Genomic DNA, 18,498 nt, shown 5'->3' with positions numbered 1-18,498 from the left:
GCCCACCTGTCTGCATACCAGCCGTACTTGTCAGTACCCACCTGTCTGCATACCAGCCGTACTTGCCAATACCCACCTGCCTGTATGCCAGTCTAACCTGCATGTTCCGGCATTCCCCGGTGTGGGTCAACAACTGCGACCGGGGTCTGACCTGGAGTCGCACCTGGTCCCTCTGCTCGGTTCCTCCTTGGTCCATGGAGTCGACTAAGCCGCCGTGCGACCTTAGTTACGCCCCTCCAGGCACTCCTCGGTTCATGGTACAGTGGGATCACTAATCACGCTCACGCCAGTCAGTCCGGGCGCGAGCGTAACAATCTACACGTTATAATTTATTTCAAAGGAGTTTTCATCTAAAGACTGTGTTTTAAAAGAACCAAGAAGAAGACGAGACGAAGACCCGATGACATCAGATGATGACGATTGGACACGTGATTACTTCAATTTAGATTTAAGGAAGTATAATTCTATATGTTAAATGAATATTAGTCACGGCTTACCATAACATGAATTCACATCATTATATAACAATAATCCGATATTGATATTATTATTATTATTGAAATTAAATGATATTGCCAAGGAAGAAGGAAATAAAAATGACCCTGTTATCCTAATGGTGAACCTATCTTCTTTGAGGATTTCAGTTGATGTCTGTCATTCTCAAAAAGGGGTAATTGTTAAATATTAATTATGGATATTCATTTTATTCTTAATTCTGAGTTCTGTACCATACATACATAAAATTGTATCAGCCATCATGTTAGGGTTTTTAGCTGACATGGGCTATTTGTGTATTTTGGGTTCAGCACCATAATTAGAAGAACAGATGCCATATGACCGGCCTTTAAAAGCTCATGTTAGAGACAGGGGGGGGTTGCCATTCCACAGGACACAGGATGAGGGACTGTGTGTAAACCAGTTGCTGATGTAGGCCCAACAGACACATGATGTCATCCTGACACACGTGCTGGACACAGACAGACGCAATCTACCAGCCAGGATCCCAGGAAAAGATGGGTGAATCTCAACTATTAAGCTAATTATGGACAAATGGACAATCACTTTGCAACTAATTATTGTATGTACCTTCTGCAATAATTCTTTTTAATGGACAATCCAAGAATAAATCGATACATTTTTTTATATAAGAATATCGTGATATTGGTACTTTTAGAAGTCCTCAATAGAAAAAAATATACGGAAAGAAGTATTTTATTTTACACTTTCAGTCTGTTTTAGGGCGGCACTGATGATATTCACATGTTTCCTTGTGAAAGCTTGGAGCAAGTGCAGTTCTTACTTCCTCTCTAGTGCTAAGAGGACGTGGGTGCAATCTCTCTGAAGTCGGCTCAAGCAAAGTTACTTTCCCCGGTGAATGTCTACCTTGTTGTCTTTAGTTGTTATAGGGGACACATTAGTGCCCCCCCCCCTTCCCTAGCCAGGTCCTAGCTCTAGGGAAATACAGGGTTTTAGGTTCCTGTGCAGCGATTGGTGAGGAACCAATATAGAGACGATAGGGGAGACAGGGTGATATCAGATCAGCCTAGGAGGTTTCCACTCCCTCTTTCCCTATTGTCTGGGCTCCCTTCCCCTTATCCCTTCATGTTGCATTTAGTCTTTCCCACACCTTGCATGACAGGTGTCCGACTCCCTACGCTTGCACCAACCAGCTATTATTTGCTCCTGCAGCCTTCAGATGTAATACTTTGAACATAGCTGTTCTGTGCATCTGTGGTCTAAGTTTAGCAACCATTACTAGTCACTAATAACTGTTGTACAGCTTCTATTCTAAAGGACAGTGTTGTGCTGCAGTAGTCGACATCAGCCACCTACACTTTGACCAGAGCATTTACATCGGGCTGCTGTGTAGGAGAACTTCATAGCTGCTAGTGTGTCACCCTGGCCTGGATACCACAAATGTATAATAAAGCTGTGTCTGAGAGCAAGGGGGAGGTTCTCTGGTCAAGGACCATTAGCATGCAATACCTCCTGTCCCAGACCAGTAGAGGGAGCAGGCTGCCCCTATAAAAGCTGGAGCTGGGGGCAGGGTTAGAGAGAACTGGACAACCTGTCTCTGGATTGAGAGGTGTCCCAGAGCAGGGACAGACAGTTGTGTTGCAGCCTAAGAGGCCGTGTGGCAGTAGGAGAGCCACGAGCCAGGGACAAGAGGCGAAGCGAGCCTGTCCTGGCAGATAGAGAAGCTAATCTACTGGACTTTGGTGTCCGAGGCTGTTAGGATTCCAAGTCCTACAGCAAATAACCAGTCCACAGGGGACTGTATGTCCTTTGGCCTAAGAAGCCCGGAGGTTCCGCCACAGCAGAAGGGACCGGTGAAGCCGCACCAGGCCAAGAGTAAAAAGGGACCCAAGTCGCCAGCCATACGGGCGAGAAGACACGGTGAGCTCAGGAACGTGGACTATTACACCACGAGGAGGGAAATAGCCAGAGAGAGCGCAGAGAGCACGGTAGGCCTACACCCTCACCCTGATCAGGGCCAGCTTCCCACTTGTTCTCAGACGTCCAGGCCCCCTCCTAGCCGGGACTGTTTTTGGGTCGTCTCACCTGTTCTAATAAAGACCCTGAACTGTTTAAGAGGCCTCCGTTTCCTGGCTATTGCTGTCGGAATCATCCCCTCCATCATCCATTATATACTGCCCTGGGGCCATACTCCTCCCGTGGGGAGTTGTACTATTCAGTGCTGCACATTTACATCTGCCCCAGCAGTCTGCACTGCAGCGGCGGTTATTGCCCTTTTGCCCGGATCCGAGTGCCCCACGGCCCAGTGGGCGATTCACCTTTGGCGTAGTCGGCAGGATTGTGACCAACCCGCCACAAACGGATATTGCTTGCCTGAAAAAGACTGTACACGTACCTTAAAAGGAGGTTTCCCGCCATTCGGAGCCGTTTCCCGCCATTTTCAGCCGTCTCCCGCCATCTTCAGCAGCTTCCCGCCATCTTCAGCCGTTTTCCCGCTATCGGACGCCATCTGCAGGACGCCGCGTGGGAAGAAGAGGGGCGTGGACGTCCAAACCGTGCGAGACCTGAAGCTCCGCCCTACGCACCGATGCTGCGCAAGGCCCTGGAAGGGAGCGAGAGCGACGCTGACGTCACCAGGACGCGACGTAAGGTCCTCGTCCGAAGCAGCACCAGCGGAGCCGCGGCCTACAGAAGAGGATCGTCGGAAGGTAGGCCACGCTTAACTAGGGGGGAGGAAGATGTCGGACGCGGAGGCGCCCACTACCACCAGTGCAGCTGCAGCAGCGGTGATGCCATTCTCCCTGCCTTACATCCCTGGAGCGGCCTGGCTGCCCAAGTATTCAGGGGAGCCCCATGCACTAACTGACTTTAAGGAAAGGCTGTACAGTTTATTCCAAGTTTACCCCCTGACAGAGGAACAGAAGATCAGCATACTGACAGGGCAGTTAACTGGCGCAGCCCAGCGGGAGGTAAAGTCATGGCCCGCTGAGGAGAAAAGAACTGTAAAGGACATTCTGGCCCGGCTGCGGGGTACCTTTGATACACGTACCTCCGCTGAAATTAAAATGCGGTTCTACAGGTGTAAGCAGCGGGCACAGGACAGCATCAGAGACTATGCCCTAAATTTGCAGGAAGCCTTGAGAGCCATCAAGCAAGCAAGCTGACCCTGGCAACGTGCAGGATACGGATAAGCTACTAACAGAACAGTTCATAGAAGGTCTGCTGTCTAGCGCCCACAGGACCCAGCTGTTCCTCATGTTCTTTCAGAACCCTGATCTGACCTTTGCCCAATTCAAGGACAGGGCCATAAGGGTGCTCCGTGAACCCGCAACAAGTGGTGCTATAATCCCCCGGCGCCCTTCTCTCACCTATCACCAGGAGGCAGCGCCCTCCTCTATGGACTCTGTGGGGGCCGATGCACAGGCCCTGAACCAAGCCCCGTCGAAAGATCTGCACCACCAAGTCCAGGAGTTGACCAGGAGCGTCGCGGCGTTGACCAGGACTGTCCAGGCGTTACAAGTGGACCCGTCAAGACCCATCGAGTTGACTTCAAGTCTGGAGGATGTCCCGTGTCGTCGACAGAGGAGGACCCCGTCGTTCCGAGGGAGGCCCACAGACCGCTACGCAGAGGATGGACAGCCCATTTGCCGTCGATGCAACCAGCCCGGACACATTTCCAGGTACTGTAATTTAAATGGGTCCAACCTGGGGCAGAGGGCCAACCCCCAGGCATAAGATCACCAGGCCCTTACAATTGGCGTAATAAGTACATTGGGTGGCGCCCGGTTTTACCCGTGGTGCTGGACGGTATCCCCATGAGCGCCTTGCTGGATACCGGGTCGCAAGTAACTACTATTGCTTATGTACTTTTTAAGCAGTATTGGACTGATGCTGATATAACACGGTATCCAGACAGTAATTTGAGCATCATCGCCAGTAATGGCTTGCCCGTGTCGCAGATGGGGTTCAAGGAGATGACCATTAAGATTGGTAAAGTTGAACTACCGGCACAGGGAGTGATTATTGTGGACATTGACCGTCGTGAAAGTCACCCTAAAATAACTGTGGGTACTAACGTGATTGAAAATTGTCTTTCAGAGGTAATTGTAATTCTACAACAGGTGGCGGTGAATGCTAGTTCCAGCCAACAGAGAGTCCTCAACAAAGAGATAAAAGCCCTGATGAGACGACAGCAGGTAGAACTGTCTGGTGGTGAGATCGGTAGCGTAAGAATGAGTGACCCATTCCCCATTTCCATGCCCCCCAAAAGTGAAATGATGATCTGGTGTCGGACTGCAATAGGGTTGAGAGGTAGAGACTACCAAGCCATGGTAGAACCCGTGTACTCAGACAGCAGGCCCACCATTTTGACAGGCCGGGGGGTGGTTGATGTCTGTCATGGGAGGGTGCCCATTCGCATTCTCAACATTGGGGAGAGGGAGGTACACTTACCCAGGTACGCTACACTTGCCAAACTGTTTGCTCTCGAACACAAAGCTATCAGGGCCGTGGAGCCTTTGCCTCCATCTCCTCAGGCGGAGGGTAATGGCTCCCAGAAACAAAAGGAGGACTGGTGCCAGAAACTCCATGTGGGTGCTGCCTCCACTCCACTGCACCAAAAACAAGGAGTCTACCGGGTGGTTCAGGAGTATGAGAGAATTTTTAGTAAGCACCCACTAGACTTCGGCCGAGTAAAGGGAGTGGAACACCACATCCCCACGGGGAGCCACCCACCAATAAAGGAGAGGCACAGACCTGTACCCCCTGCACATTATCAGAACACAAAGGGCATACTAAGAGAAATGAAAGAAGCTGGGGTCATTAGAGATAGCTGTAGACCCTGGGCAGCCCCTTTGGTTCTGGTAAAAAAGAAAGACGGCACCATGAGAATGTGCGTGGGCTATAGACAAATCAACCGTATCACCCATAAAGACGCATATCCGCTGCCTAGAATAGAGGAGTCTTTAGCCGCACTAAAATCAGCTAACTTCTTTTCTACTTTGGAGCTTACTAGCGGGTACTGGCAGGTTCCTGTGGCAGAGGCTGACAAGGAGTAGACCGCCTTCACCACCCCGATGGGACTGAGCGAGTTCAGCTGTATGCCCTTCGGGCTCTGCAACGCACCAGGGACCTTCCAGAGGCTGATGGAATGCTGTCTAGGGCACCGAAACTTTGAGACGGTCCTACTTTACCTGGACGACGTGATCGTCTATTCGAAGACCTACGAGGACCATCTAAAACACTTGGCAGAGGTGTTCGAAGCCCTGGCAGGCTATGGCCTGAAGGTGAAACCATCAAAGTGTCACCTGTTGAAACTGAAGGTCCAGTACCTAGGGCACGTGGTAAGTGCAGAAGGAGTAGCCCCCGACCCTGACAAGGTCACAGTAATTAAGAGCTGGCCAAGCCCCTCAAACATCAAAGAAGTGAGGCAATTTCTCGGGTTGGTAGGCTACTACCGAAGGTTCATCCCCGGGTTCACTAAGATGGCAGCCCCTATGCAGGACCTCCTGATAGGACAGTCTAAGTCCAGAAGCCAAAAGCCACCCTTCAAGTGGGACAAGCCGGAAGAGGAGTCCTTCCGCCAGTTGAAGATGGCCCTCACAGGGGATGAGATCCTGGCCTACCCCGATTATGGCCAGCCTTTTATTCTCCACACAGACGCCAGTAATGTGGGGCTGGGAGCCGTACTGTCGCAAAACCAACAGGGCAGAGAAAGGGTGATCGCGTATGCCAGCCGGAAGCTGAGGCCCACTGAAAGGTACCCGGAGAATTACAGCTCCTTCAAGCTAGAATTCTTGGCAGTGGTGTGGACCGTCACCGAACGGTTTAAGCATTACCTGGCCTCCGCAAAGTTCACCGTGTACACGGACAACAACCCGTTGACACACCTGGACAATGCAAGACTAGGTGCCCTAGAGCAGCGGTGGATGGCGCGACTCTGGAATTATGACTTCACGATCAAGTATCGGACAGGCAGAACCAATGCCAACGCTGGAGAATGCCTCACTTACCTGACGGAGGCGAAGACCCAGAAGAGCTGGAGGAGGTAGAACTCCCTGCGTTTCACCGGTATGGAGCCACTCAATACTCCCACCGCGTGAAGGAGGAAGACTTAACAACCATCATGATCAATCCCCTACCTCACCACAGCTGGGCCGAGACCCAAGATAGTGACCCTGCAATCTGCATGGAGAAAGACCTGTTGACCCGAGAAGACGCCCGTCTAGATCCGGATGCTCCAGAGGAAGCCAAGCAGCTATGGAAAGAGAAGAGCAGGCTGTTCCTCTATGAAGGTAAGCTGTGCAGAAGACTCGTCAACCACCGGACGCACGAGCTGACCTGGCAAGTCGTGGTCCCAAGGCGAGATGCAGCTATGGTCCTGGAGGCTTACCATGACAGGGCGGGGCACTTCGGCTGGAAGAAACTGGAGTTCCTGATAAGAGGCCGGTTCTTCTGGATCGGCATGAGAGCTGTAGAGAAGGGGTGCAGAGACTGTGGCCCTTGTAATCTAAGGAGGAAGGACCCCACCAGCCAAAAGACACCCTTGAGGCCCATCGTCACCCAGCAGACTCTTGAGCTGGTAGCTCTGGACCATGTCAAATTGGCTCCAAGCCGGTCAGGATACGTTTATGCCCTGACAATCGTGGACCACTATTCCCGGTTTCTAGTGGTGGTCCCTGTAAAAGACTTGACAGCTCAAACGGCGGCCAGAGCCTTCCAGCAATACTTCTGCCATCCACACGGGTATCCGGAACAGGTCCTGGCAGACCAGGGTCCAGCGTTCGAGGCTGAAATCTTCCAAGAGTTCTGCAACCTCTATGGCTGTAAAAAGATTCGGACAACGCCTTACCACCCACAAACCAACGGGATGTGTGAGAAAATGAACAATATAGTCATTGATCTCCTAAAGACGTTGCCCCTGGAGGAACGCAGCCTGTGGCCAGAAAAACTACCGGACCCGATAGACTTATACAACCATGCTACAAACTGCACCCCGGCTTACCTGATGCGAGCTAGACCAGGTAAGCTGCCCATAGACCTGGAGATGGGGGTCCTGACACCCGAGGACACCTCCCCAGACGCGGACTGGGATACGGAAAGGCGACTGCAGTACAAGAAGGTACAGGAGAGTGTGAAGAAGAGCCTGGCCCAGGTGAGGGAAAGGCAAGAGAGACTCTTCAAGCAACACGCCCCTGCTGGTCCTCTAGAACCTAGTGAACAGGTCCTGAAGCGAAAGAGAAGGCTACACAAGCTGGACGACCAGTGGGAAAGGGAACCCTACAGAGTACTGCAGTCTGATCACGACAACCCAAAGGTATGCGTGGTCACTAAGGATGGAGGAGAAACCATTAGTACCGTCTCCAGAGACCACCTAAAAAGGTGCCCCGAGCAACTACGGAATGCAGAAGAGGATCAAAGTCACCTTGAACCCGCAGAGGACAAGGAAGAAATGATCAGCACCGTTCTCGGAGAGTTCCCTCAGTCCTGGACTCGAATAAACAATGCCATAGTGGTACCCGTCCTGCATTTCCTGCAACCAACTCAGCAACAGCCTACACCAGGGCGAGAAAGTGAAGAAGAACAAGAGGTTCCAGATGCAGAAAAGCCTGTACCAGCAGCCCAGGAGAATCAACCCTCTGCTCACAGTGAGCCTGCCATGCCTGCGGTAAGCCAGAGGACCCGCAGACAGCTGCCTGCCCTGCCTGTAAGTCTAGCCAGTGATTGCACCCCGAGCGCTAGTGAGAAAAACCAGGTTAGACCACCACCAGACAGTGGGTTACGCAGGTCAACCAGGAGCACAAAGGGGCAGATACCTGCTCGCTGGAGAATATAGGGTGCACTAAAACTGTAAATAACCCTGTTGCCAAGTGTTGAAATGTTTGCAAAGTTACATGCATGATTAGTAATTGTGTATTTCAGTTTCTTACAGTTGCCGTACGGACTCAAAGGTTATGAACTTTTAATAACTGAGACTTTGTATGGACTGCGTTCGGAGCCTAACCAAGGAATGAACTAAGACTGTAAAGGACTTGGGGCTAGGACAGACCCCCACCTGCTTAAGGCTCCCCGTTGTGTTGGTGATATGGACACCCGGTCACTGACCACACTGTGACCTTAAGAACTCAACCTGTGCGTTGTTTGTCTACTAATGTTTTATGGTCATGCATATTATTCTTGTTTCTTGTTTAGTCCCGGAGTACTAAATTTTACTAGGGGGGAATGTGTCACCCTGGCCTGGATGCCACAAATGTATAATAAAGCTGTGTCTGAGAGCAAGGGGGAGGTTCTCTGGTCAAGGACCATTAGCATGCAATACCTCCTGTCCCAGGCCAGTAGGGGGAGCAGGCTGCCCCTATAAAAGCTGGAGCTGGGGGCAGGGTTAGAGAGAACTGGACAACCTGTCTCTGGATTGAGAGGTGTCCCAGAGCAGGGACAGACAGTTGTGTTGCAGCCTAAGAGGCCGTGTGGCAGTAGGAGAGCCACGAGCCAGGGACAAGAGGCGAAGCGAGCCTGTCCTGGCAGATAGAGAAGCTAATCTACCGGACTTTGGTGTCCGAGGCTGTTAGGATTCCAAGTCCTACAGCAAATAACCAGTCCGCAGGGGACTGTATGTCCTTTGGCCTAAGAAGCCCGGAGGTTCCGCCACAGCAGAAGGGACCAGTGAAGCCGCACCAGGCCAAGAGTAAAAAGGGACCCAAGTCGCCAGCCATACGGGCGAGAAGACACGGTGAGCTCAGGAACGTGGGCTATTACACCACGAGGAGGGAAATAGCCAGAGAGAGCGCAGAGAGCACGGTAGGCCTACACCTTCACCCTGATCAGGGCCAGCTTCCCACTTGTTCTCAGACGTCCAGGCCCCCTCCTAGCTGGGACTGTTTCTGGGTCGTCTCACCTGTTCTAATAAAGACCCTGAACTGTTTAAGAGGCCTCCGTTTCCTGGCTATTGCTGTCGGAATCATCCCCTTCATCATCCATTATATACTGCCCTGGGGCCATACTCCTCCCGTGGGGAGTTGTACTATTCAGTGCTGCACATTTACATCTGCCCCAGCGGTCTGCACTGCAGCGGCGGTTATCCCTGACCGCAATCCACGGGTGGCGTAGTCGGACATTGCAAAACATATAGAAGACTGCCACTGGTCTGACCACCCTGAGCCACGGACCGGGTTGCCACTACTACCTCCATTATTACCCTTTTGCCCGGATCCGAGTGCCCCACGGCCCAGGGGGGGAGTCACTAGTGCCTGCCCCTTCTGGAGCCGAGCACAGGAAAAACTGACAAAGTTGAGCACGCAGAGGAGGAAAACTGCTGAAAAGTCATGAATAGTAATGGTGACAGCGTGGTCAGAAATACTCTTACTACATGTATGAAAGCTTATTCTGACGAATCCCCTCAGGCGATTGATCTGCTGTAATGAGTGGAAACTAGCGCTGTCTCCTGCCAAGCTCCCCCACTGCGCTCAGTCCGGATTGGGCAGAGAACATTTCCAAAGTAAAAAATGATAAACTTTCCGATCTCCATTGTGAAACAACATCATCCATGTTTTTCAATAAGGTAGCTATTAGGCAGACGTGAATCAAGGTTTTCCAGGAACGGGGAAGAATTCAGTTTGGCGCCCCCCCCCTGCTTAAGCGGTTCAGTAGTTGTCATGTGAGCTGCTGCTCTCTCACTTCCTCAGGATTTATGTGATTCGTCTGAAGGCGAGGAGAGTGAAGCCATCGCTGATTGGCTGCAGGGATCACATGACATAACAATGTCATGTGAACCCCGGAAGAGCCAGTCCTAACACCGCTGGAAGGGCGTCAGCACTGGAGGTAAGTATAGGTATTATTATTTTACAAGGGGGAAACATAGGGAGTGAAAAGGGGTTATCCGAGTAGTGGACAACCACTTTAATCCTTACAGGGAACCTGTCAACCTGCCACATCTAGAAATGCTATTTAATGCTGTAGATATAGAGGTAATCTGCAGGTATGTAGAATTTAACCCCTGTGTAGCTGCCTTATTAATCAGCGGCTACAAGGAGAAAATAAATTTTTAGAGTATGTGCACGCAAGGTTTTTTCAGGCGGGTACACTCTTTAAACCATTTGAAAAAGCACTTAGAAAATGATCAAAGGAATGAACATATGCATTTCTATGTAAAAACGACTTGTTGTGGACATGATGTTGAGCTTTCTTTTAACCAGTTCAGGCTTCCAATGTCACAAAATGGTTAAAAGAAGTGATCTAACCAAGTAGCAGGAATGTAGATAAAACCTTTTTTCCCCGTTTTTATTTTCACTACACTGTTGTGGAGATACAGGCTCCAAAATGACTGGCACTTAATGTGTTAAATGTTTCTTCATTCAATTGGGAGTTTAATTTCTTTCAGCGCTGTGGGCATGCCCTGTGATCCCACTATGATGCCTACTACGGAGTAGAGAAAATAAAATCGAAAAAAAAAACACAAAACGTTTTTAACTACATTCCTGCTACTATGTGCAGGAATGTACAGGTTACAAGGCAAACATTGTGAAAGATCCTCTTTTAGCGAATGAAGAGAAATTGTTCTGTCATTCATAGCCATCAGCTCTGATTACACCTTCTCTACCTGATGACTTAATGGCTGATCTCCAATGATGGGATGCTGTCCTCTTCTAGGGGTGTTTAGGGGAGGTTCACCCTTTGGGGTCAAATATTCCTTGCCCAGGCCTGGGATTAGTGGCGTAACTAGAGTCCGATGGGCCCGGATGCAAAATTTTGATCTGGGACCTCCGATGATCAGATGTATGGACTCTTGTAGTGTTCTAAATCCAATAAGGACATACGCGTTGCCCTCCTTCCTCCATAATGTACTAATGTCCCCATTCCTGGGCTCTTTCCAGGTATATATGTCCCCCATCCTGGGCCTCTTCCAGGTATATATGTACCCCATCCTGGGTTGCCTTCCTGGTATATATGTCCCCCATCCTGGTATATATCCCCCATCCTGGACCCATCCTGATATATATGTCCCCCATCCTGGTATATATGTCTTCCATCCTGGTATACATGTCCCCCATCCGGGTGTATATCCTCCATCCTGGACCCATCCTGGTATATATGTCCCCCATCCTGGTATACATGTCTCCCTTACTGGTATATATGTCCCCCATCCTGGTATACATCCCCCATCCTGGACCCATCCTGGTATATATGTCCCCATCCTGGTACATATGTCTCCCATCCTGATATATATGTCCCACATGCCGGTGTTTATGTCTCCCATTCTGGTATATACAGTGGCTTGTGAAAGTATTCACCCCCCTTTGGCATTTTTCGTGTTTTGCTACCTGACAACCTGGGATTTCACCGCGTTTTTTTTTTTTGAGGGTTTGCATCAGTTCATGTAAAGAACATGCCTACAACTGTGAACGTTTGTTTTTCTTTTATTGTGAAGTAAAGAAATAGGACAAAATAACTGAAAATTTCAGTGTGCCTAACTATTCACCCCCCTAGAGTCAGTACTTTGTAGAGCCTCCTTTTGTGGCAACTACACCTGCAAGTCATTTTGGATAAGTCTCTATGAACTTTCCACACCAGGCTCCTGGGATTTTTGCCCATTCCTCAAGGCAAAACTACTCCAGCTCCTTCAAGTTAGATGGTTTTCTCTGGTGAACAGCAATGTTCAAGTCTGACCACAGATTCTCTATTGGATTAGGGTCTGGGCTTTGACTAGGCCACTCCAAAACATTTACATATTTCCCCTCAAACCACTCGAGTGTTACTTTAGCAGTATGCTTTGGGCCCCTGTCTTTTGGAAGGTGAACCTCCATCCCAGTCTCAAATCACTGGAACAAGTTTTGCTCAAGAATATCGCTGTATTTTGCATCCTCCATCTTCCCCTTCACTTGGCCCATTTTTGTTGTCCCTGCTGCATAAAAACATCCCCACAGTGAAACATGGGAGTAGCAGCATCATGCAAACATGGGCATAGCAGCCAGAAAAGCAAACAAGATTTTAGGCTGTATAAAAAGAGAAATAAAGTCCCGCAGTCCCAACGTATTGTTATTTATAAATCACTGGTGAGGCCACATCTGGAATATGGGATCCAGTTTTGGGCTCCACATTTTAAAAAGGATATTCAGAAGTTAGTCAGTTCAAAGACGGACAACTAGATTATTACGAGGGATGGAAGGCCACTCATATGATGAGAGGTTGGAAAAGTTGAGCTTGTTTAGCTTAGTAAAACGACGCCTCAGAGGGTATTACATTTACATGTATAAATATATGCTTGGTCAATACAGAGGACAGGCACATGACTTATTCCTTCCAAAGACTATACTAAGGACCAGGGGCACTCATTACGGGTGGAAGAAAGGCAATTCCGGCACCTACTGTAAACAGGAAAGGGTTCTTTACAGTCAGAGCAGTCAGGCTGTGGAATGCGCTACCGCAAGAGGTAGTAATGGCTGACACTACAACAGCTTTCAAAAAAGGGCTGGATGACTTCCTCGATACATATAACATTGTGGGCTACAGTTAAATTAGACAAAATGTTACACCTATAGTAGTACATTTAGCACGGTAATAGTAATTACATAGCTAGTGTCATAATTAGGTGTGATCACAGGCGGATTATAATGAGGGCAATCTGGGCTACCGCCCGGGGCCCCGAACCTCCAGGTGTCTATGGCCAGATTGCCCTCATTATATGTGTGGTGCCGCGGCACATACCGGCAGACAGTGGCGGGGGGGTCCCCCGGACCGCTCCCCCAGCAGCGGCGCACGTCCACTGCTTCTTCTTCGGCCGGATCAGCACTGCAGCAGTTAACTTCCCTGTACTGGCCCGGCCGCGTCACTGCTAGGAGACATGGCCCTGTGCGCGACCGTGTCTCCTAGCTGTGACGTCACGCAGTGCAGACCCGGCCTGCAGTGCTGCACCGGAAAAGTGCAGGAGGACTGGAGCCGAGCCGGGGGATGGTGAGTGTGTGTGTGTCTGTGTGTGTGAGTGTGTGTGTGTGTGCAGGCAGATATCATTGTGTGATGTTTGTTTATATGTATTTTTGTGTTTCAAATGTGTTTATGCGTGTATGTATATGTCTGTATATGTTTGTGTGTGTGCGTGAATGCGTGCGTGACCGCGTGCGTGACTGCGTGTGGCCTCCTGCCGAGTATAGATGGCGCCCGGCGGCCTCCTGCTGTCTCCGGGGGGGGCGCCGTGCGGCCTCCCGCTGTGTATAGATGGCTGCGTGCAGCTTCCCGCTGTGTATAGATGGCTACGTGCGGCCTCCCGCTGTGTATAGATGGCTACGTGCGGCCTCCCGCTGTGTATAGATGGCACCGTGCGGCCTCCCGCTGTGTATAGATGGCACCGTGCGACCTCCCACTGGGTATAGGTGGCACCGTGCGGCCACCTGCTGTGTATAGATGGCTACATGCGGCCTCCCGCTGTGTATAGATGGCTACGTGCGGCCTCCCGCTGTGTATAGATGGCTCAATATTGAGTCATACAATTAATGTAAGGCTATGTGCCCACGATGCAGACATGCTCCGGATATTTTTTGAGCGTTTCTGCATCTCCCTAACAGAAAAAACGCATGCGGATTATACATGCGGATTGTACCTGCGGATTGTACATGCATCGGATAAAGACATCGGGGGCCATCAGAAGGTAAGTATAATATTTATTTTTTATTTTATTCTTTTTTTACAGGTTCTATGGTACCCGGGTCTGGAGGAGAGTCTCCTCTTCTCCAAACCCGGGTACCATCCGCACATTGAAACGCATGGATTCTGCATGAACAGATGCAGTGATGCGGATTCCATGTGTTCCAATGCAAGTCAATGGCCGCGCTTCTGCAAAATAATTGGTAGTGCTGCGGATTTTTCCGGAATGATGATCCGCAGCGGAAATTTCCGCAGCATGTGCACATGGCAGACCTTCTACCAAGCGTTTTTTAAGTGTTTCTGCAGCGGAATTGCCGCTGCGGAAACGCTTAAAAAACGCATAGTGGGCACACAGCCTAAAAAAATTTATTATAATATTGTGCCAAATTAATTTCACGTGAACTATCACATGAGCTATCACAGGGGATCATGTGACATGTCACGTGATACATCAGGTGTGTGTGTGTGTGTGTGTGGTGGGGGGGGCGCGCCTTCTAAACTGCCCGGGGCCCTTGCTACTCTTAATCCACCTCTGGGTGTGATCCACGGTTCTAGGACTGATCGCCTTTTCTCAGGGTCAAGAAGAAATTTTTCCCCGTCACGCAAATTGTCTGAATGTGTCCTGGAGTTTTTGCCTTCTTCTGGATCAACAGATTTAGGCATATGGATTTTAGTAATACCATTATTAGAATCACAAGAATAATATAAAAGATAAAACTAAATAAAAAAATTCCGATGATATCTCCTTTATTACCGAAAGTGAAAACCTATTTATGCGGTTTTCGGCAAGAGGTTATCCAAAGAGAACCCTAAATAAAGCTTTTAATAGGGCTAAGATAGCCAATTGGGATTCACTTATTACTTCAAATAAGATAACATCACAGGAAAGGGTTGTTAGGTGTATTGGCACTTATGATGATGAGGCCAGCGCAGGCTATAAAACTATGCAGAAATACTGGCCCATCCTTTTAGTGGACCCAGATTTGAGGGAGATAGTTGGTGGATGTCCCCAGATTACTTTCCACAGGGGAAGGAACCTGAGGGACTATTTGACACACTATCATTTCAATGCCATGAAAGTGGATAGGCCACTTTATTGGCTTGAAGAACATCACGGGGGTTCTCACCCCTGTGGTGACTTTTCCTTCTCCAATACTTACCCCAGAAAAAATAATTTGTTAATTATGTGGATAAACGACTTTACTATATCAAGGATCGGATCAACTTGATGGACAGTGGAGTTGTTTATGTGGCTAAATGCCCATATGCGAAGCTATACGTGGGTAAAACCACGCAGGAATTCAGGAGGAGGATCGCTAAATATCTCAGCAATATCAATACGGAAATAGACACCCCTCTATCTCGGCATATGAAAGGAATACACACTACAAGACCATTCGATTTTGAATTTTGGGGAATAAGGAAAATGTATCTGGGTCCGGGAAAAGGGAACCTAGATAGGCTTCTATTGCAGAAAGAAGCCAAATGGATTTATAGACTCAGTTCTCGAAGTCCCTTTGGTCTAAACGAGGGATTCAACTATTGTGCCTTCTTGTAATATAATATATCTTTTTAGTCAGATCATAGTAAAGAGTTTCAATATTTAAGACTTTCTGTATATTACATATTTTCTTCTTCATACTCGTAGACTGAGATAATAATTAGTGAGTCTATATATTATGGAGTTTTGGGTCTAACCAAGTGATTTTATAATTTGATCCAATAGGACCAACATATCCTTATATATAGGTAGGAGCCTATTGTGCTCCTATGATTGATATGAATAACTTTATGTATACTAAGTAGACGCCTTTATAACTTACATTACATAGGAATCCCCAGAATTGTTTTAAATGATATAATCTGGTTAAGTTTGATATATATAGGAATGTGTCCAGCCCCTAGAACTGAATTAACTGATTTAATGAATATATAATCTGTGATTTAATATACAGGAGTACATAATAACTTTTATTGTGATTAACATCTATGTTGATCTGTATGCCACGGGTTTACCGTGACAGAGAGGAGCCAGAAGACTGCAGCGCCTGATTCCTCCCACTCCTGCAGTCATTAGAAGCCTTTCACCTTGATATTAAATGGTGCATGTTTCTCTCAGCAGTGTAGGGGTTAATCTGCTGCTGAGATCTTTTGGAAGCTTCACAGGGTGATGCTCTCAGCTGTTCACTGTCAGCCACTAGGCTCTCCTATAGAAACTAGACTCTAGCTATCAGTCATTGCCAGAGCTAGCTTTATGCTGCATGGTTCTAGGAGGTTGGTGGAGAGTTGTTATTTGAGAAGGCATTTGGTGTATTTAGAAAATACTGGCGTTTGGTTTTGCTTTGGGGGGTGTTAATCTTTTCATTCTCCTACTTTGGTTATTCCCCATTCTCCACTCCCCGGTGTTATCCTCTGTTGTTTGAGTGCAAATATTTGTATGCTTGGTATTTATTTATTTATTTTACTCACTTATAAAGCGCCATTAATTCCACAGCGCTTTACAGACATTATAGGGCACAATCTAAATTCCCTATCAGTATGTCTTTGGAATGTGGGAGGAAACCGGAGGAAACCCATGCAAATACGGGGAGAACATACAAATTCCTGGCAGATGTTGCCCTTGGTGGGATTTGAACCCAGGACCCCAGCGCTGCAAGGATGCAGTGCTAACCACTGAGCCCCCGTGCTGCCCTTGGTATTTTCCTTTATCCCTGTTTGTATTACCTTGTTAGTCTGGTTGGTATATTGTGATACACTACTACTCCCCTCTTCCCTGTGTGGGGGAAGGGAACAGACTGAGGGGGGATTCAGGAGATCAGACAAGGTACGTTTCCCCAGTGTCTTCACCTTCAGAAGTAGTCAGGGGAACAGAGCCAGATAGGGCGCCCCTACGTTAGGGACAGGGAAGGAGCCCCTGGTCCCGGGATATCCAACAACAGAGTCGTGACACTATAACTTCCTTTATTAAATGTGTGGATATATACATTAGTAACAGCATTGTGTTTTTAGGACTATGTCCTATGACATGCGCATTAACCACTCATTGTTCCATGTATAACTACCGTAACATGCGCACTAACACCCCCTTTTTCTACTGGTTGAGGTGACCTGCGAACGTCAGCGCTGCCATGGGACGCATACGCGGTGACATCAGTGACGCGATTTCATTGGTGATTATCTGGATGACGCGTGACGCTGTCCACCTATGGGATGCGCGGATACACAGACGGAGAGATGCATGGGATTGGTCGGTGAGTTCAACCAATGGAAACAGGGATTAGCGGTAACGATGATAAGTGCGTGTGCAGATACGGGTTTTCCCATGATGATTTGATTGGGTGACTTTATTTATGAGGCGGAACAATGATTTGGCCGGCGTCTGACGCTGAGAATGAGCATTGGCTATACTTAAGATTTAAGGTGATGACATGGCTGTAAAGGAGGTAGGTCCACATGCAAATTCTAGAATCAACTGCTTTCTATTGGTTTGGTAAGCAATATGAGGTATGAAATAGTTCATGGTGGGACGGATTTCTATTGGATATATGGCTCAGGTTTCCCCATTGGTGTCTATTGGTGACCTATCATACTGAATCCAAAGCTTTATAAGGTCTGACACTACATTTTTATTATCAGTATAGTCCCAGCCCCGTGAGGAAGCCTGTATAGGCGGAACTTGTTGGGGTGGATATATGTGTGTCTTTTAGTATCTTGAGTGTTACCTGTATGAAAGGAAATGAAGTGAATATATCTGAAAAGTGCTATATAGATTCATGGACTGCAGCCATAATCAAGAGGAGAAAGCATAGGCTCAGAAATAGGTTGAGCATTCTTAACCTAGTAAGATTTCCAATATCAGGAATCCTGTGTAGAAAATACAATAATATAGGTTCACTCATCCTGATATATATGTCTCCCATCTTGGTATTTACGTCTCCCATCCTAGTATATATGTCCCCTATCCTAGTATATATGTCCCCTATCCTGGGCCCATCCTGTTGTATATGTCCCTCATCCTGGTACATATGACCCCACTATGGACACTTTCCCATTACTGAGATAGGAGATGACAATTGGTACCGATAAGATTCTATGTAGATGGGAGGAGCTTTGTCTCTAGCTCCTCCCTTCTCCTATCTACATAGAATTGTATCCATAGCAGCTGCCATCTCCTGGGAAAGAATTTTGATAATAAATTATTTCTCTGATAAGCTATATTATTAAGTGTCTTATTTCCATGTCTATCGATTTATGAATAAAAAAAAATGTTGGTTACACTTTAAGAAATAAAGCTAACACCTTTACCTGTCAGTGTGGCTACTAGATACTATACTTCCAGTGGTTTGTGAGAGCCGTTACAAGTGATGTAATCAAACCATATGCCTCCAC

The sequence above is a fragment of the Phyllobates terribilis genome, unplaced genomic scaffold (genome assembly GCF_046119375.1).
Source record: "Phyllobates terribilis strain yellow unplaced genomic scaffold, ASM4611937v1 Scaffold_12__6_contigs__length_324123572, whole genome shotgun sequence".
Lineage (NCBI taxonomy): Eukaryota > Metazoa > Chordata > Amphibia > Anura > Dendrobatidae > Phyllobates > Phyllobates terribilis.
Note: the sequence above shows the minus strand (reverse complement) of the source record.